Source organism: Schistocerca americana, chromosome 3 (genome assembly GCF_021461395.2).
Source record: "Schistocerca americana isolate TAMUIC-IGC-003095 chromosome 3, iqSchAmer2.1, whole genome shotgun sequence".
NCBI lineage: Eukaryota > Metazoa > Arthropoda > Insecta > Orthoptera > Acrididae > Schistocerca > Schistocerca americana.
In genome coordinates, this window is record NC_060121.1 from 663,785,391 (window position 1) to 663,807,497 (window position 22,107).

Consider the following 22,107-nt stretch of genomic DNA (forward strand, 5'->3'; position numbering starts at 1 on the left):
AACGAGAAAAACTGGTGACGCTTAGGGAGATGTATACGGCCTGATGACTTCGTCTTCCAACATACTCGCCAATTCCATTTGTGACAATATTTTCATTTTGGGTGGCGATAAGCGGTAAAGAGATTGTCGCACCAGGAAATCGTCAGCCAAACGTATGTGGCACTGTATGACTTTAGGGACCTCCAATGTATTAAAGAAAACTGCAGGAAAGCCCCTAATTAATTTAACAACAGCCCTGCATGACTGGCTCAAGATGGGCCACATCAAGTTCACCAGAGTTACACTTAACCGTAATCCCCATACTTGCGCAACGGCAAGAGCGAAAGACTATCCTGTAACTAGGTGGAAATACGAAAGAGAAGGTGCGGCTCGCAAAGTCGAGAACTAATCCATTTTTCTCAATAAAATCACATCCGAGCAACAGACTTAGCGCTAGATTTTTAACAAGCAAGAGTGTGACAGAACATAATGACTTACAAATGGACAAACTACATTGCACTTCTCCTACCAGAGGCAAGTCTTTCTCATTGGCCACTTGACATCTCTAAGGGCAGGGGCGCACGGAAAGTAGTTTACACGAATGCCAAAACTGCAAATACCAATTATACTTCAACAAAGAAAAAAAATGGCTCTGAGCACTATGGGACTTAACTTCTAAGGTCATCAGACCCCTGGAACTTACAACTACTTGAACCTAACTAACCTAAGGACATCACACACATCCATGCCCGAGGCAGGATACGAACCTGCGACCGCAGCGGTCGCGCGGTTTCAGACTGTAGCGCCTAGAACCGCTTGGCCACTCCGGCCAGCAACAAGGACACAGAGCTACCATTACCCAACAGCACACACAAGGGTTTTTGTCCCAGAAAGCACAGAAAAAAGGGAGGACAGATCCGGAGGGAGTCTGAATACGTCCGCAACTTGGTGCACGCTTCCAGTGGAAACAATCCCCCCACCCTTCTTCACTGGGATCATTTGCCGGGTCTAGGGGCTCGCGCTATGGGACACTTGCGCACCAACTGATTGCTGGCGCCACACCTAAGACTACCTTTCCCAGAAAATGTGTTGTATGCTTTAGGAGACCTAATAACTCTCGAAATGGGCGAAGGAGTTCCCCTTTGCTCCTCACGACCTCACACCACCGCTCCTCATCAGCAAATGACAGGGATTCAATGTTTACAATCCCCACAAGCTGGTAGGCAGGAAGAAAAGGCCAAGCGCGGCCTATCCCAGGGACGCATTATCTCCAAAATGTACACACAAGAAAAAGATGTTCGCATCACCTTAGTTCCCAGAGTTCCGGAAGCTGTACAGAAAATTGGAATGGAGATCAACACAAACATCATTTCTGCCCTTTTTATTGCTCCTGAAAACGACACATTGCATGTTGTAGCACCATACAGCCAGACCTTCAGAGGTTGTCGTTCAGATTGCTTTATACGCCGGTACCTTTAATACACAGTAGCACATCCTCAAGCTTTGATCCATGCCTGTATTCGTCATGGCATTACCTACAAGTTCATCAAGGCCCTGTTGGTCCAGATTGTCCCACTCTTCAATGGCGATTCACCGTAGATCCCTCAGAGTGTTTGGTAGATCACGTCATCCGTAAACAACCCTTTTCAAACCATCCCAGGCATGTTCAATAGGGTTCATATCTGGAGAACATGGTGGCTATTCAAGTCGAGCGTTGACGTTATCCTGAAGGAAGTCATTCACAAGATGGGCACGATGGGGTCGCGAATGGTCGCCCACGAACATGAATGCCTCGCCAATATGCTGCCGATATTGCTGCACTATCGGTGGAAGGATGGCATTCAAGTATGGTACAGCCATTGCGGCGCCTTCCATGACCACTAGCGTCGTACGTCGATCCCACATAATGCCACCCCAAAACATCAGGGAACCTCCATCTTGCTGCACTCACTGGACAGTGTGTCAAAGGCGTTCAGCCTTACCTGGCTACCTCCAAACACGTCTCCGACGACTATCTGGTTGAAGGCACATGCGACACTCATCGATGAACAGAACGCGATGCCAATCGTGAGAGGTCAATTAGGCATGTTGTCGGACCCATCAGCTTAGTGTCGTGGTTGCAAAGGTGGACATCGCCTTGGACATCGGGAGTGAAGTTGCGCATCGTGCAGCCTATTGCGCACAGTTTGAGTCGTAACACGACGTCCTGTGGCTGCACGAAATGCACTATTCAACATGGTGAAGTTGCTTTCAGGGTTCCTCCCAGCTATAATCGGTAAATAGCGGTCATCCACTCCAGTAGTAGTCCTTGGGTGGCCTGAGCGAGGCATGTCTTCGATAGTTCCTGTGGATCTCCTCCATGACCGAACAACATCGCTTTGGTTCATTCCGAGACGCCTGGACACACCTCTTGCTGAGAGCGACTCCTGGCACAAAGTAACCATGCAGATGCGATAGAATTGCCGTATTGACCATTTAGGCATGGTTGAACTACAGACAACACGAGCCGTGTACCTCCTTCCTCGTGGAATGGCGAAGCGATCGGCTGTCTGTTAGGCGCTGCTCATGCATGGCTATTTACGTCTTTGGACGGGTTTAGTGACACCTCTGAACAGTCAAAGGGACTGTGTCTGTGATACGATATCCACGGTCAACGTCTATCTTCAGGAGTTCTGGGAGCCGTGGTGATGCAGAACTTCTTTTGATGTGTGTATGATACAGTACTGAGTTCCGAAACCCACATACCAAGAACCAAGATCGCTGGCTCAGCGGTCCAAATGATGCGTGCACCGGCCAGTAATATCTGTGTCGAAGCGCGTTCCGCATCTGTGGTGAGAGCTTCCCAACGACAATCAGTTCCATTAGTTGTTCTATTGAGCCCCCCAGCTTCAGGAGTTCACATATAATATACCTCAGAGTACGTTTCATCAAGAGGTAAAGTAATGCTAATAGCACATGGTGAGATGTTCCCTGGGCATCTGTACGAAATTCAGATCGCACCATGAGCCCCAAAAGCTGCTGGACACGGCCCAAGATATCGAGTAAATGGTCTGTAATACCGCTGAGTAGGCACGTAATCTAGCGAAATGATTAACCAGGTGACTACCTAATCCTTCGACCCCAGACACCTGATCAAAGAACTAATTCGTTTGGTGGCTGTTAGACTTGCTCCCGCTTCCTGACTTTCTCAGCTTAAGAACGCTGCCTGGACCGACAAATCCCTCGCTCGATCACTCAACTGCCCCACCCTGGTATGGTAGCTTCAGGCTGGCTAAGTTACAAGTAGTTAACGTCTCTCAAACGATTCCCCAGATCTGCTAGGTGGGTCCGAATTCTACCAGTTTACCTGACAGAAGTTTGACTGTCGTGCAGAATGGACAGGTTCCGCGACACCTCATCAAACGCCGCAGAAATATTATGGAGCAAAATACGTACCTCCACAATAGTGCTCGCCGAAACGCAAAGTATGGTGTCCAACACCGCACGCAACCTGGTCACCAGCTCTGGATCACTAATATCGGTGCTAAGCTCCCGAACTGTAAGTTCATACTGCAAGTGCTACTTCTATAGATGCGCGACTCCGGGGCAGCCCTTGGATCCATAGCAAGATAGCTCCTTACGAACAACAGAACAAATTAATTCAATGCTCGACAGACAATAATGGATCGTTAAACTCTAGAGAAACAATCACAGGGAAAGACAAATGACCGGAGAAATGGTAGAAAACTCTTAACCTCTCCCCCTGCCAACAGAACGCAGCCACCTTCTGTGAAAACCAGTTGAAACTTACAATAATGGATAAAGGGGTCTAAGGTGAATGGCTAGGCCTCATCCACCATCATGTGTCATTTCCTGTTACTAACTTCTTCTTTTTCTTTTTGTCGTGAGTCTGCTGACTATTTTGATGCATCCCGCCACGAATTCCTCTCCTATACCAACCTCTTCATCCAATAGTAGCTCTCGCAACCTATGTCCTCATTTATTTGCTGAATGTATTCCAATATAGGTCTTCCTTTACAGTTTTGCCCTCGGCAGCTCCCTCTAGTACCATGGACGTCATTCCCAGATGTCATAACAGATGTCCTATCGCGCTATCTCTTCTTCTTGTCAGTGTTTTCCGTGTATCCCTTTCCACTCCGATTCTGAGAAGAACCTTCTCATTCCTTATCAGTCCACCTAATTTTCAACATTCGTCCTTAGCATCACATCTCAAATGCTTCGATTCCCTTCTGTTCCAGTTTTCCCGCAGTCCTTGTTTTACTACCATACAATGCTGTGCTCCAAACGTACATTATCAGAAATTTCTTCCTCAAATTAAGGCCTATTTTAGATATTAGTAGACTTCTCTTGGCAGGAACGTCCTTTTTGCCAGTGCTACTCTGCTTCTGATGTGCTCCTTGCTTCCGTCATCGGTTATTTTGCTGTCTAGGTACGAGGATTCCTTAACTTCATCTACAACGTGACGATCGATTCTGATGTTAAGTTTCTGCTCCTCATTGCTTTCGTGTTTCTTCGATCTACTCTCAATCTATATATTATACTTATTACACTGTTTACTCCATTCAACAGATCCTGTAGTCTTTCTTTACTTCGACTGAGGATAGCAATGTCATCAGCAAATCGTATCATTGATATCCTTTCACCTTGAATTTGGGTCCGACTCCTGAATCTTTCTTTTATTTTCATCATTGCTTCTTCCCTATACAAACTGAACAATAGGGGCGAAAGACTAAATCCCAATCTGACACCCTGTTTAATCCGTGCACTTGGTTCTTGATCGTCCACTCTTATTATTTCCTCTTGGCTCTTTTATTTATTGTATATTAACTGTCTCTCCTTATAGCTTACATCTATTTTTCTCAGAGTTTCGAACATCTTGCACCATTTTACGCTCATAAACGATTTTTCCGGGTCGACAAATCCTATGAACGTGTCTTGATTTTTCTTTTGTCTTGCTTCCATTATCAACTGCAACGTCGTAAGTACCTCTCTGGTGCCTTTTCTTTCTTAAAGCCAAACTGATCGCTATCTAGCACCTCCTCAAATCTCTTTTCCATTCTTCTGTATATTATCCCTGTCAGCAACTTGGATGCATGAGCTGTTAAGCTGATTGTCAGATAATTCTCGCACTCGTCAGATCTTGCGGTCTTCGGATTGTGTGGATAATATTTTTCTGAAAGTCAGATAGTGTGTCACCAGTCTCACACAATCTACACACTAACGTGAATATTCGTTTTGTTGCCTCTTCACCAAATGATTTTAGAAAATCTAACGGAATGTGATCAGTCGTTTCTGCCTTATTCTATCTTCTCCAAATCTCTTTTAATTTCTGATTCTGGAGCCCCTATGTCTTCTAAATCGACTCCTGTTTCTTCTTCTGTTACATAAGACAAATCATTTCCCTTATGGAGGCCTTCAATGTACTCTTTCCACAAATCTGCTGTCTCCTCTGCATTTAACAGTGGAATTCCTGTTGCACTCTTAATGTTACCACCATTGCTTTTAATTTCAACGAAGGTTGCTTTGACTATCCTATATGAGGAGCTAGTCCTTCCGACAAGCACTTCTTTTTCGATTTCTTCACTTTTTTCATGCAGGTATTTCGTCTTAGCTGCACTGCATTTCCGATTTATTTCATTCCTCAGTGACTTGTACTTCCGTATTCCCGAATTTCTCTGAAAGCTGTTGCACTTCGTTCTTTCATCGATCAGCTGAAGTATCTGTTCTGTTAGACATGGTTTCTCCGCTTTTACCTTCCTTGTACCTATGTTTTTCTTTCAATCTTCTGTGATTGGCATTTTTGCACTCTGAGCACTACGGGACTTAACTTCTGAGATCATCAGTTCCCTAGACTTAGAACTACTTAAACCTAACTAAGGACAGCACAGCAGCAGCGCGGTTCCGGACTGAAGCACCTAGAACCGCTGGGACACAATGGCCGGGGCCTTTTAGGAAAAGTCCATTTCTCTACAACTGTACTGCCTACTGAACTATTTCTTATTGCTGTATTTACAGCCTTAGAGAACTTAAACCGTATCTCGTCATTCCATAGTCCTTCCTTATCCTACTTCATTCGCATTGATTCTTCCTGACCAATCTATTAAACTTCAGCCAACTCTTGATCGCTGCTACATCGTGATCTGAGTCTATATGTGCTCCTGCGTACGTCTAACTATCCATTGTATGATTCCGATATCTTTGTGATCCAACTGAAATCTTCCATATCGCCCGGTCTCGTCTTGTGGTTCTTGAACAGAATATTCGCTATTACTAGCCGAAAATTATTACAGAACTCAGTAAGTCCGTCTCCTCTTTCATTCCTTGTCAGAAGCCGATCAATATTCTGTAACCATTTCTTCTGCTTCTTCTCCTACAACCGTATTCCAGTCCCCCCATGACTATTAGGTTTTCATTTCCCTTTGCATTCTGTATTGCCTGTCAGTATCCTCATATACTTTCTGCATCTCTTCATCTTCAGCTTGTGACGTCGGCATATATACCTGATCTATCGCGGTCGATGTTGATTTGCTGCGTTGCTGTCACTGAGCTGCTCACAGTAACACACTCCCTGCCCTGCCTTTCTGTTTATAACGAATCCTACTCCCATTTGACTATTTTCCGCTGCTGTTCACATTAGCCTACACTCATTTGACCAGAAATCCTTTTCTTCTTTCCATTTCACTTCACTTACACCCCTAGCTATCTTGTCCACCCAAAATATCTCTGGAACAATAACAGCTATTGGAAAACGACTTTCACCGGTATCAATGTAGGGCTGGGGCCCATGAATGTACATATTTGGAAACATTCTAAAACGAAAGCATATGTGTTTTTCGACACAAACTTATGTTTTTTCAAACGGACCTCCTATATTTTTTCTTCAGCAATCCATAGCATGACAAAGCACATACGCAATGGCGTTGATTGCATCGCAATATTCCCATTACATCTCGAGATATTAAGACGCGAAGTTGACGCTTGAAACACCCTACATGCCCTGGTAGCGCACGTCCCGAGGATCAGGCTTGAACCCCATGCTGCCCGTAATCGAGATGTGATTGACATGCCTAATCGCACTTCCATACTTATCAACAGGTCCGAAACGAATAATACGGACTGCTGCCATCCTGCATTGACGTCGTACATTCCAGTAGGTATTTATCCCATAGGCTAGGGGTGATGCGGTTCTGTAACATATCTGCGTACCGCAACGTTAGTCACAAAGTTAACTTCGCTTATCGTTAATCCGTTACTAAAAAGGTAATGCCGTTCAACGTTAAAACTTTACTTTACTGTAGATCTAGCGCAAGTGACAGCTAATCCTTCACTCGTCATAGTAGAATTTATGTTGATAGTTTTAGTGAAACGAGCAAGTGCACTAAAAGTTTTACCGTTGTTTTCACTCGTCATAGTAAAATTCATGTTGATAGTTTTAGTGAAACGAGCAAGTGGACTAAAAGTTTTACCGTTGTTTAGGTAAAAATGTTTTGATTTGGGAAGTTCAGGTAGGACATACAAGATGAATGTAAACATGTTTAACCAAATAGTTTTATTATCACATAATTATCAATGTTATGTTTATTTAATGCGTTAAATGACAAATTGTTGCAAACAAATGTTTCTTAACATCACTGGGTAAAATGGCCCTTTGTAGAAACTTCCACTGTGATAGCAGCACTACATACTAAACATAGCGTTCATATCTCATGCTCAAAGTGATGCCCATTGGCTTGCATACATAGGGTCACTCTGCGGATGAAGGATGCCCTACTTCGTGCTACTGTTTCCTCCGTGATGGCTGTACAAGCATCAATATTCCGTTACTTCATGTCCTCTGGTGTTGTTGGTTCATGTTGGTAAACAGCATCCTTCACTGCTTCCCAAAGAAAATAATCCAGCGGTGTAAGGTCCGGAGATCGGGCAGGCCACCTAACTGGGCCACCTCGTCCAATCCACCTACCAGGGATCTTACGGTTTAGAAGTCGTCGTGCTCGTAAGGCGTTATGTGCAGGGCATCCGTCATGCTGACACCACATGATCATTCTCCGGTTTAGAGGTACGGTGTCCAAGAGAACAGGAAGATTGTGTCGTATAAATCTGGAGTATTGTCTGCCATTTTGGATGCCATTTATAAAGAAAGGTCCGATAATGGTAACTCCAATAATCCCACACCAAACATTAACTTTCCACGGACGTTGATGCTCTACCTGACGGAGCCATTTTGGATTGTCTGCGGACCAATAATGCATATTCCTCATATTGACAATTCCTTTGTTGGAGAATGATGTCTCGTCGGTAAGGAGAACATCTGCAAAAAAATTTGGATTAGTCAGAAGTTTTTGCTGAGCCCACCGACAAAATATTACCCTATTGCGGAAGTCATTTCCATGAAGATCCTGGTGTAAATGAACATAGTAAGGATGAAATTTATGACGTTTAAGAATACGCTGTGCACTTGATTTCGACACACCAACTTCACGTTCAATTTGACGTTTGCTGATTTGAGGATTCACAGCTATGGTAGCGAGCACAGCAACTTCAACACGTTCATCTGTGCGTGTTCTAGGACGATGTCGAGGTCTTGGATTTAAGCTTCCCGATTCACGTAGACGCGATGTGAGACGACCAAACATCCTGCGCGAAGGCGTTGGCTTGCCAGGGAATCGTCTTCTGTACGGTCGTTCTGCTCGAACAGCAGTTCGTCCACATACAGCAGGGAACAGTAAAGGTATATAGAGTAGGGTAGAAAACAGACATATTAACTTAATAATCATAATGTTCGCTAACAGTACTATCAACAAACAAGCAATCTCATAATGTATTTCCCGTCAACGTACATTCTCCATAGATCAGCACCATTTCTACTTTATCTTCATGTGTGTACATTATACTGTACAGTATAAGTTCCACAACATAACGTTTATTCACAATGTGTACTACCTCCGTGCCGTCACTAGATTACTCTGATGCACGACTACACTGGCAAGCGGTGCACTGCACGCCAAAGCAACAACAAATGGGATGCTCGGAGGGTGGTGGAGTACAGGAGTTTGCATGGGTCGCAAATCATAAACAAGGGGAAGTGGTAACTGTGGCAGTAGTGGGAACTACGTTGGACACTTGACTAGGTAGAGCCAGGCCCCGCGCGACAGGCACGATGGGTCATATAACGCATTAGTTAAACCTTATTTTGGGTGTGCAGGATAAATAAGACAACTTGACGGGTGTACACCGATCGGTACTGGTTCCTATTGTGTACGTAGATAGGTAAAACGTGCAAGAGGGAAACCATTATGTACTTATGAGAGTTGATGGCAGCAGACCGTATTATTCGTTTCGGACCTGTTGATAATTATGGAGGTGTGATTACACATGTCAATCACATCGCGATTACGGGCAGCATGGGGTTCACGCCTGAGCCTCAGGACGTGCGCTAGCTGCGCATGTCGGGTGTTTCAAGCGTCAACTTCGCGTCTTAATATCTCGGGATGTAATGGGAATATTGCGATGCAATCAACGCCATTGTGTATGTGCTTTGTCATGCTATGGGCTGCTGAAGAAAAAATATAGGAGGTCCATTTAAAAAAACAGAAGTTTGTGTTAAAAAACACATATGCTTTCGCTTTAGAATGTTTCCAAATACGTACATTCATGGGCCCCAGCCCTACATTGATACCGGTGAAAGTCGTTTTCCAATAGCTGTTATTGTTCCAGAGATATTTCGGGTGGACAAGATATATATATATATATATATATATATATATATATATATATATATACAGTAGATTGAGCATATACATTTCCCTTTTAAGATTTTCTAGCTTCTCAGTCACGTAGAAGTTTGTCAGTTCACGCCCGACCAGTAGGACTTCATCCTTTCGCTGGTTATTCAGTCTTTTTCTCAAGGTCACCTCCTCCTTGGCAGTCTCCTCCCAGAAATCCGAATGGGGGACTATTTCGCATTACTTTGCCAATGGAGAAATCATCATGACACTTTTTTAATTGCAGATCACACGTCCTATGGATACACATGAAGTGTCTTTAATGCAATGGTTTCCATTGCCTTCTGCATCCTCACGCTGTTAATCATTGCTGATTCTTCCGTCTTTAGGGGCAGATTCCCACTCCAACGCCAACAGAGTGCCCTTAACATCTGCCCGCTGCTCTGCACTATTGGTGGGTTTAGAACGCAGGACCAAGGGCGTTTTAATTATACGCAGGACCAAGGTCGTTTTAATTATGAGTCAATGGCGCCACCACTATACGAAAATAGTACCTCCTTACCTTCGAACCTATGAAACACGGGATTTGGCTATCACAATTTCAGTTAATCACTACACAGATTATGGTATCTGATCTCAATAATAGTGAAATAAAACCAGTAGGGTAACCGAAATTATAAAAAAATTCTTAATTTCATGAACAGGGAACAGTTGAGCGAAATTATTATATAGTAAACAGACATGCCTTCAATAATAACAGCTTCCGTTAAGTAAAATTACCAAGCAGAAAACAGGTAGGCCTCCTATGATAACAGATGCAGATAAGTAGAATTTCTAAACAGAAACCAGACAGGCCTTCTTAGTACCATCTTCAGTTAAATAAAATTACCATATAGAAAACAGGCGGACCTTCAATGACAACAGCTTCAGTTAGGTGAAATCACCAACAGAATACAAGTAGGCCTTCATGAATAATTGCTTCAGTTAAGGACCAAGAGCTTGAATTGCCTCTTCAGAAGGTGTACACCGCAAGGCTTATACGCAACGAGCAGAAGACTACACCAAATGGTAAGGGCAAGAGAGGTTGAAACTAGGGGACTGGCGTTCCAAGGGCCTTTTCGTTGGATGCAGACCGGAAAAAGAATTGTTAATTACAATATGGGAACAATGACTAGCCACACGCTATAATCGCGTCGATGCAAGGTACCGTCTCTATAACGATTGCGAAAGGCCCGAAGGGAAACTAGGCTGTCAAGCCCAAGTACATAGCCTTAGCAATTGTAGATTTTGAGACCCACGCACCTCCTAAGCCAATACAATTAACAGAGCGATGACATCTGCAATGCCTGAAGGTATCTCGAATCCGGTACCCAGCCGTATTACAAGAGAAAGATACTTATCAGGTGTTCGGAATCCGGTACCCAGCCGTATTACAAGAGAAAGATACTTATCAGGTGTTCGAAGACGTTTGGCGGGAATGTCGACTAAGACCCACCCATCTAGGTGACGACGAGAGTAGGGATCCAGGCATTGCATAGAAGAAAGAAGGTTAACGCTCCGTCTTAGGAAACTCCAGCGGCTCACACAGTTTAAGATCACCTATTAACAAACAACCATGGCCAGTATCGACTCAGGAAGACCAAACAACCGCCGCAATTCAAGGACCCAGCTGATTGTGTAATAGATCAGCTAAAAAATCGCAATGATCGCCACAGACGTGTACATACGAATAAGAAAATAATTCTTAAGACCTCAAAATCCTAAACTTAACTGAATTTCACGAATCGAGGCTGAAGCTTGCAAAAGGGGCCAGAATTCAGCACAGTGAAACTGGCTTCAAATCTCTTAATATTGTCACGTCTCAGAGCTGGGTGGCCAGGCTACCTTAAAAGACGGCGCTCGAAGTCAGCCACGGATTCAAATCGACCTACAAATATGATCAGTAACCACTCGCCGGACTCTGTGCCCAAAACGCTTGTGCAAGTGCTCGTCTTTACCGCTATTCAGAGCTCTCATAATATCTTCCTCGCTCCTTACCCACGGCCCCTACTCGCCACGCCACTACATGCCCCGTCCCCATCAACAACTTCGAGCAAGTTCTTAGTGGTCTTAAACCAGAGCCAGTGCCGCCAGGAATTCTCAAGGAGACGCCAACAACTCCGCCACGATGCACTTATTACAATGAAATGAACAAGAAAAAAACATGAGTTTTGAACAGAGTTTCAGTCCGTAATAACATCGAATCTAAGACTCTTGGGAACATAGTCATTTTGACACTATGTCATATTCATATATGAGTCCAGTGTCGTTTGTTGGAATTGGCAGAGTCATACGCAGGGAGCTCTTCATTAGCACAAATCCTAGGAGAGAAATTCTGGCCATTAGGCTTTTCTGATTATTTCGCCTATCACGCCACACTTCAACGCAACACGTAAAGTGTAATCGGAATCATTGCGACTTAGAAATTAGTCATACTTTTACAAGACTGATTTTCGGAGTTGTTCCTCCTGTCAAAACCCAAACCAAACAGACGTCAATGTAGTGCAAACTAACAACCTGCCCCGACTTCGCATGTGTTGCGCTAAGTATCTATGACCACGGACAGACTACATGTCTGGCGTAGAGGTAATGAATAATTTACGCAAACTTTTCTCGTGAATCAGTCTGTTTATTGGTGAAACTCGTATGAAAAACTCTACAGTACTGTCTGAGATATAACATACTGATAGAAAAACGTGGAGCGGGACTTAAATTTCTAATATGTATAGATTGTGGTTAACTTGGCTGTTCTTCGGAGCTGAGGCACGTAAGTACTATACTTCTTTTTCTGCCGTGTACCGTTTCGTCTGTAGCTGACTAACTCATAGGTCCCTTTATTTCCACGAGATGTCACTCCAAACGCTAAATAAATATAGAACATATGGCAATACATATATCACATATTTATTTTTACTACAATTATAAGTTATAGCACGATGAACAATGGTCCTATCGTAGCACAAGAAGGCAATTTGCCTTATGTAGAGATAGAGCTGAGAAGGATTGGGAGATAGCTATTCCAGTTTGTCTGGCAGCTCCAAAGACTTAAATCAAGACATTTGAATACATTCGCCTTTCTTTACTTATCACTGTTAGTATTCATGGCATGTAATATAATGCATCAGGTCAATGAAGTTAATAAGACACACACCTTGTCATAAACGTGCCTTTGGTATCTCTACTGTTTTACAATTAATTTCAAATATTCCGTTTTGGTTGTTTACCTTCTTCAGCAGTTTTTTCAAAAATTTCATGGCACATGATATGATGTCGTATAACATGAGATATGTCATCATGTCACCTAACATGCCATTTGTCATGTCATGCAATTTGGAGCGACCTGCCATTACAGTTGAGGATGCTTGCGACCCTAGTATGGGATACTTTCTATTACAGATGCACACCCACTCTTGGATACCTCCTATAGGAGATGTATCCCACTCTCTATAAGCGCATACATTTATATCTATTTTTTCCTTACACCCTCATCATACATAGGAGTAGGCCAAGGAGAGCTCACTGCGTCGAAAGGTAGTGATAACTAAGAAAATCAGTGAATATGCGAAGATGTTTTTATATAAATGTCTTTGAAGCTACCAGATAAGTCGATAAGTTAGTTGTCTTCTTTTACATCCCTGACGCTGCCCAGGGCATATTCATCTACTTTTGTGCTTCGATAGAACATTTGTCATTCGCGTTCCCAACATTTATTACAAAAAATTTTGACGTTAAGCTGCCTAGCTAGAAAACCTACTTAGATTTTCTTGGCTCGGGTGGCGACTGACTTGGTATAGGCTTTTTTTATGATCTTTCGAACCATGCTGGATATATCGAGAGAACGGATAAAGCTTTCACAAAGCAAAACGACGGCTATGACTTACATGAATATTCCTACCTTCCTACAAAACATGAATACATTCGTACAAGTTTGAAATATACAATTGGCGCCGTGAAGAACCTCAGAAGAAACACGTTTTTGTACGTAAGACTCGAATGAAGCAAGATGTTTGAAAGGGAGTTGATTCAAATTACCATCAGTTACACTGATCGTTGATCCTGTACACAATCACTAAAAGGTCCCTTATATAACAGGTCCAGTTCCACATTAACACATACGTGGCTTACAATATCAAGTACACAACAAATAATAAACAAGACATACAAGGAGAAGGGATATGATGATAGGACATTTGGTAAGACATCAGAGACTGACTTCCATGGTACTAGTTGTAGAGGGCAAAAGCTGTAGAGGAAGAGACAGATTGGAATACACCCAGCAGATCATTGAGGACATGGGTTGCAAGTGGTACTCTGAAATGAAGAGGTTTGCACAGGATGCGTCAATCCAGTCAGAAGACTGATGACTCAAATAAATAAATAAATAAATAAATAAAATAAAAAACTTCACTCAGGTGTAAATAAGAGCCGAAACTAAACTCCGTCCAAACAGGCCTTGGAAGTCTAAATGCTTCACCAGCATATTAACCAGTCCCAGAACCTTAACAATGGAGCACAGACCGAACTCGTTAAGTACAATGCCACCGTGGGCGAACACACGTAGTTACTAACAAAATCTTATCCCGATAGGTGCGGGTAGAAGCTCATTAATGTTCCACAAGTTCGATAGTGCAGAATTGAGGGGATACGACAGCTGAAAGACGCCAGGAGTAGGTTGTGATGCTTCGTGCTGAGCGGAATTAAATGCAAAGCTGAGTCAAGGGAGGTTAGTATCCCGTTCTCTCAGGGACTTAATATGGTTTACAATAAAGCCTGACTTAAGATTACGGCTCACTATTTCGGCAATGGACGCCTGAGGATTATATGGTGTGACGGTCATATGCTTACTGGCATTGAGAAAAGAGAACTAATTAAATTACTTAGGAACAAAGATTTTAGTGTTATCGCTCAACAAAGCCGTAGGAGGACCGAACCAAGAGAAGATAATGGTCAGGTTGTAACCTCCCAACAAATAAATTCCTAAACCTCTCAACAGTAAAAAATATAATTAGTTATATTATTCACGTTCAGTGTAACCTCCCAACAGATAAATTCCGTAACCTACTAATAATACAATGTGACTAATCTCTCAATAAAAAATTGTGGCTCACTTATAACCTTTCAATAATTGACTGTGAATTTAAACTGGTTAATTTTGGACGTCAGCAGTGCTGCGTCGTGGCCCTGAAAGATCATTCTGAATAAAAAAGAAAAAATTCTTACCTCAATGAAGTCGCCGGATAACGCATATATATATCTGCTCTTACAATAAATTTTTTGTGGCACAACCCAGTACAATGCTGGCCGATAGATTTCTCATGTATAAATGGAACAACTGGTTTTTCTTTGCAATAAACGGGATGACCAAGGATTGGAGAAATTAGTAAATTCTTTAAATTGAAATGAATGATTGTCAAAAGTTACTTTTTATGAGAAAGATTATTATTAAGAGACTTTTTTTTAAACATTTACTTGGGACTTGATATAACAATACCACATATGCGCGAGGCTGCTTTTGCCTTATACTATAAGGCTCAGGCTCCGCCATCGCTGCACCACGACCGGCCCAGCCAACTCGATACACAAGACTGCTCGCTAAAAACTACTTACTCCAACTACTACACAGTTCCTACTGCAGTCAACACTGCTCTTTGGTCTCAGATTCTCTTATTGCTTACATATCGCAGGTAGCGCGTGAGCAATCCATCGAAATTACATCTGCTCGAGTGCGCTAACAACAAATTCCTTAATCATGGACCTCTTACATAACCCTCCACTGCTGGGGTGGGGGGGGGGGGGTAAAAATTTGGCAGCGATGGTGAGTCAATTGGACTTCCCATGAGCAACAAATTTTTCTATAATCTATTTAGTTTACTAAGGCTACAGCACAGAGTATATACATTATTGATAAGTGCAGAACATATTAAGAAAGACAAAATGTATACGCAATGAGTACAAAATATATCAACAAATGACATAAAGTGCACACGCACTGTAAAAGTCTTTAGCATTTTTTTTTACAAGAACTAAATAAATAAAGTGCACACGCACTGTAAAAGTCTTTAACATTTTACAAGAATTTAAACACACTGTATAAGTCTTTACCATTTTACAAGAACTAGGAAAGGAATGGGAAGGATTGCATCATGGTTGTAGCACAGTAGGTTGAACGCAGCTGCACTGAAAGTCCATATCTTTCTACAGAAGCACAACACCAAGTGAGACAGTCTGAATTTCTCTTCCCTGAAGTATTTATCAGTGTAGCCAAGACACTGAAATGTTGTATTAATATTGTATGTTATCATTTTGGTATTACATTACGTACACCAAACAGTAGGACCATAATGACATCTCCATCGATCAAGGTGGTGGACAGCTTGATACGTCAACACCACATTCTTGTAGAATCCATACTCTCACATCAACGTAGAATTAGTGCAAAAACCAAATATAGTGCTTCATGATCATGAGGATGGACAGGACATACGGATATTGCAGTAATTGCTGGTAATTAGGTCAGAAGGTGAAGGATACATTACTTCTAATGCTAGTCATCATAGAATTACACTAGTGTAACAACCGATTTGAATAATTATTGGCATTCATTGGCTATTTACACAGCATTTTAGCAGTATGTATGGAGTATTACAGAACATTATTCATAAGTCATCTCAGTACACTAATTATTACAGAACATTTTTCATAAGTCATCTAATTACAGTAATTAGTGGCAGCATCAGTCTTTTCATTACAGTAATCGTTAGCATCATAAGACGATCTCATTACAGTAATCAGCGGCATTCATTGGCCAGTTACTAAACATGTAGCAAGTATTGAGTATTGCAAAACAATATTCATAACTCATCTGATTGCAGTAATTATTGGCACTCATTTACACAGTATAACAAAATATTGTTACGAACTCATGTCGTTGGAGTAATTATTGGCACTCATTGACCAGTTACAAAGCATTTTTATCCATTATTCAAAAGTCATCATTCAAAGCAATAGTTAATTAATGGCATAGCATTTATGCATAAGTCATCATATTACAGTAATCAGTGGCATTCATTGGCCAGTTACAAAGTATTCATATAGTTTTACAAAACATTATTCAGTATTATTCACAAGTCATAATTCAAAACAGGAGTTACTGAATGTAGTATCTATGCACAAGTCATCATATTGCAGTAATCATTGGCATAGCATTTATGCATTTTTGCAAAACATCATTCAGTATTACTCAGAACTCATCATTTAAGTGACATAGGATATATTTAAAATGTAACACGCTGTAACTATTACTCAAGGTCTGTAGTCCAATAATACATAGATATAATGGATTCAATACATCTGAGAAATTTGCATTATATTTAGGACTAGATATATATCTTCAACTGGTAACATTACTTAGTTGTATACCAGAAATAGTTGGGACTGGTAATAAGTTTTTTTTCTTTTTTTGTTTGCTAGCAATGCATTGCGTTGGGATCGATAATTAATTGCTGGGGCATGAAAATATTTGCTTTTGACTTATTGCTGGAAATAAGTATTAATAACGTCATTCGTCATGAGTCAGCTGTAGCAAGGTTATGAAACAAGTAGAGTACATGTGATCACATTCATGAATGATACACACAAATGGGTAAAAAAAATGCAAGTATTAGAACAGGTTTCTTAACTAAGTGTTTATAGCATATTAATATCATGAAAAGCTTCTCCTGGAAAAAATACAAAATTGATTATTGACCTGAAAGAAAAAATGTATATTATGCTGAAAAGTAGTAAACTTCGAATTAACAGGTAATGAAACGTGTACTTAATACGTATGTACTCTAGCTGTGTTTTCCAAAACATTCAGTCATTATACTGTGCGACGTAATACATGCTGTCAAAATGAACTGCAACAAATACTTAAATAACTACATAGCATTTCTTAACTAACAGTATATATATAAACGTCATCATTATCATCATCTGCAAAGAAAAACTTCATTATTCATATTACCATAACTTCATCACTATCATCACCTGCAAAGAAAAACTTCATTATTCATATTAGCATATTCTTCATATAACTATTCACCATCATTTGTTATCATCTGCAAAAAATAGACACTTCATTATTCACATTCATATTACCATTTACTTCATAAACTATTCATAGTATAGAGTTTCCTATTTCTAGCATATTTCATCACTAAAATTAACATGTGTAGTTCTGTCTGACAGCCTGCATCAATCGCCTCATATTCTGAGAGAAAAATAATTAGTTAAGACTGTTACTATATAGTGTGTGTAGTATATTCTTGTTAATGCTTGTTAATTCTGATCCATTTACTCTTCATGATACAGTACTGCATTTTCTTTCGTTCATTCCGATGGTGAAATTTCCATTCCACAGTAAACCACTGTGGTTTGTTTAATTTATTTCTTTTACACGTTATTGCTTTATGAAAATGATGAAAATGGATTAGTATCTTGCATTTGAATTGTATACCCATAAAATAAAAACTTGTTTCTAGTGATACGACTAAACATACAGCATAGCATGACAGAAAACGTATTACGTCAAAAACATACAGTTTTCAAGTGCAAAAAATGTATACACAGTATTATAATGCAGTAGCAAAAAATGTAGAATAGTCAAGATGTTGAGATATCATAAGGCAAAATGTCAAAGTCAACTGGTGTTTGTTACATCTTAAATATTTCATAGTGCATACAGACAAAAATTCTACTTTCGAAAGGAAAACAATTATACATACACAAAAAAATGAAAAATGAGCATGGCCTGATGTGTAACGTCAAGAAAAGCGACCTGCTAACCTTACCTTGCCAGGCACTAGCCAAGAAAAAATATGATCATCATCAGTAAGTAGTCACAAATATATAATTGCTTAAGTGGTCATATAAACATCAGGAAACGGCATTACAGTGTGATAAATCGTAAAGTATGTTCATTCAATAAAGGGTTTAATATTGGATATATGGTGATTGCCCTTGCTTTTTCTGGTTCTCAAAATTTCGACGTTACTACACTGGGGAGAGGAATGCTGCGAATTCTATATGGATCTGCGTGTAGAAGCTCAAATTTACTGCATCTACTTTTTCTCTGTCGGATAAATAATGTGTGCGTACTAATATCTTCTGTCCTATGTGAAAGTCACGGCGTGTACAAACCTGTTTCTGCTGTCTTCTCCGGCGCTCTGCGGCACGTTTGATGTTGTTGAGTGCAGTGTCGATTATTTCATGGTGGCGTAGTCGAAAAGATGTAGGAAGAGATACTGATTCATTAATTTTGTTGGGTGGTTCAACATTTTTCAATATAACAGTCGGGGATAACATAGTAGATTCTTTTGGTATGGAGTTAATTACATCCTGGAATGAGAGTGTGTGTGTATCCCAATCAATATGTTTTTATGGCAGTATATTCTACATAGTTTACCAATTTCTTTCATCAGTCGTTCAGAAGGGTTCGAAGAAGCGTGATACCTGGATATATAGATCGGAGAAATGTTTCTTGTTCGTAACATACGTGTCCATATCGCAGATCGAAATTGTGGTCCATTGTCAGAAATTACTTTCAATATATGCCCTACATGAAATAAAAACTGTTTTACCAATGCATTCGAAATAGTTATAGCAGTAGCTTTGCGTAACGGAGTGAAGGTAACTAATTTCGAAGTGAGTTCAACAGCGACAAAGATGTAGCAAAAACCTCTATTAGTTCTGGGAATTGGACCAAAAATGTCTACAGCGGCCATGTGTCTCAATTTAACGGGTACAATGGGATGTAACGGATGAATATGTGAAGTCGTGTCTGATTTAGCTTTGTGGCAGATTTTACTTGACGCTAAAACTCGTCGAATACGTTTCTCCATGTTGGCAAAATAACAGTTCTGTCCCAGTATAAGAAAACATTTTCTGGCTCCATAATGTGCGTAACTTAAATGAGTACACCAAATCAAATTGTTAACAAGCTCGTCAGGAATACATAATAACCAATTGTTGCTGTCAGGGTGAGAGCGGCGAAACACAATGTTATTGCGTACAGTGAAGTGGTTTCTAATGGTAACATTATTCCTATCTTGCCAAAGGTTTTTAATTTCTTTCCATACGTTGTCTTTGCTCTGCTCCTGTGGTATGTCTCGTAATGACGACGTAATGAAATTTTCAAATGCGACTTGTTGAATATACATGACGCTAAAATTTGCTTGGCAGAAGTTGGTTGCGATGTCATGCTGATTGTTGCTGAGAGAACGGGACTGTGCGTCTGCTACAACATTTTGTGTACCAGGAATGTGAACAATTGTAAAATTAAATTCCTGTAAATAAAGTTTCCATCTGCTTAACCTGTCATGTGTAAATTTAGCTGAAAGTAAAAACTGTATAGCTCTATGATCTGTGTAAACGGTAGTATGCCTTCCATAAAGGAAATGCCTGAATCTCGTAAATGCCGATACAACACATAATGTTTCAAGTTCTGTAACAGAATAATTGCGTTCAGCAGGTGACAGAATGCGACTTGCAAAGGCGATGTTTTTAATTACTGTAGTACCATCTTCTTCAATTTCCTGAAAAATGTGTACGCCTAAAGCGGTGTTAGAACTGTCGGTGACAATGGAAAAATTTCTGGTAGGATCTGGGTGAGATAAAAGAGGTGCATTCAACAAGGCATGTTTCAAATTAACAAACTCAGACTCTGCTTGGCTATCCCAGGACCAAATAGCGTTTTTACCCGTCAAGTGGCATAATCAAAAATGGCTCAAAGGGCTCTGAGCACTATGGTCATCAGTCCCCTAGAACTTAGAACTACTTAAACCTAACTAACCTAAGGACAGCTCACAACACCCAGCCATCACGAGGCAGAGAAAATCCCTGATCCCGCCGGGAATCGAACCCGGGAACCCGGGCGTGGGAAGCGAGAACGCTACCGCACGACCACGAGATGCGGGCGTGGCATAATCTAGGGGTGTCTAAAGCAGTGTAATGAATAAATTTGCGGAAAAAATTAATTAATCCCAAAACGCTGCGTAGTTGTTTCTTTGTCGTTGGAACAGTAATGTCATGTAAAGCTTGAAGTTTTTCCGGGTCAGGCGCAATGCCTTCTGCTGAAATTACGTGTCCAAGGAATTTTATAGAAGTTTGGCCAAAGTGCGATTTGCTGAGATTAACTGTAAGTCCTTGTGCACGAAACGTTTGCAACAGTTGTTCAAGAAACAGATTGTGTTCAGACCAGTTACCTTCTGCAATAAGGATGTCGTCTACATATGTTGTGATTACGTCCCTCAGCTCTGTCGGAAGTATACTATTCAAACCGCTAACAAATGCTGCTGAAGAAATAGTTAAACCGAACAGCAATTTACAAAATTGGTAACAGTCACCAAAACAGAGAAACGCCGTGCACCCTCTGAAGCTCGAATGGAGCCGAACCCGCCAAAATCCCGATTTCAAATCTAATGTGGAATAAATAGCAGTACCATGAAATTTCTGTAGAAGTTCTTCTAGTGTCTGTGGGCGATCTGTTTCATTAATAATAATGTCGTTGACATGACGCGAGTCAAGCACGAGGTGAAGTGAGCCATCCTTTTTCTTAACACTATGGAGCGGGTTTATGTACGGACTAACTGCCGGTTCAATAATTCCTTGGTCAAGCATAGCTTGCAATTCTTTCTTAACTTGTTCTCTTTGAATATATGGTATGGGATAGTGTTTGGCTTTAAACGTGTCGTGCTGTTTAACTTGAAATTCATACATGAAACCGGACATAGTACCAGGGAAGTTGTCAAAAACTGGAGCTTGCTGTAAAAGAATTTTGCGTAGCTCTGTACGTTCGTCGTCTGTATTTGCACTGCTCTGTTTAACTTTATCATAAATCATTCGCATAACGTCATAGTCGGCTTCGTCTGGTGTACTGTAGTTGTGAACATACGTATCTGTGAACAATGTGGAATGACAGTTTATGTTACGTGATGCAGAAATGACCTCTGTCCGATTAATTATTTGTTCTTCTGCAGATAAAGAGTGCTGAAATTCTAATGCCAGTTGTACATTTTCATCCTTTAACATTAAATAGGAATTTTGAAAGTCAATAATTTCGTCGTGTTGTACCAGAAAATTCGTACCTAAAATAACGTCTGTTGTCAATAAGGGAACAATCCAAAAATTTGAGTGAAACGTATGACCTGCAATACAAAATGATAAGTGTGTCTGTAACTTTACATCTACTCCTTTACTAGATACTGCTCCTTTTACTTTAGTTCTGCCTAATGGTAACGTAAGATAAATATTCTCTTTGTTACATTCATTGAAGGTTTCTTCATTTGTGACTGACATAGGTGATCCAGAATCGATTACGGCTGAAAAT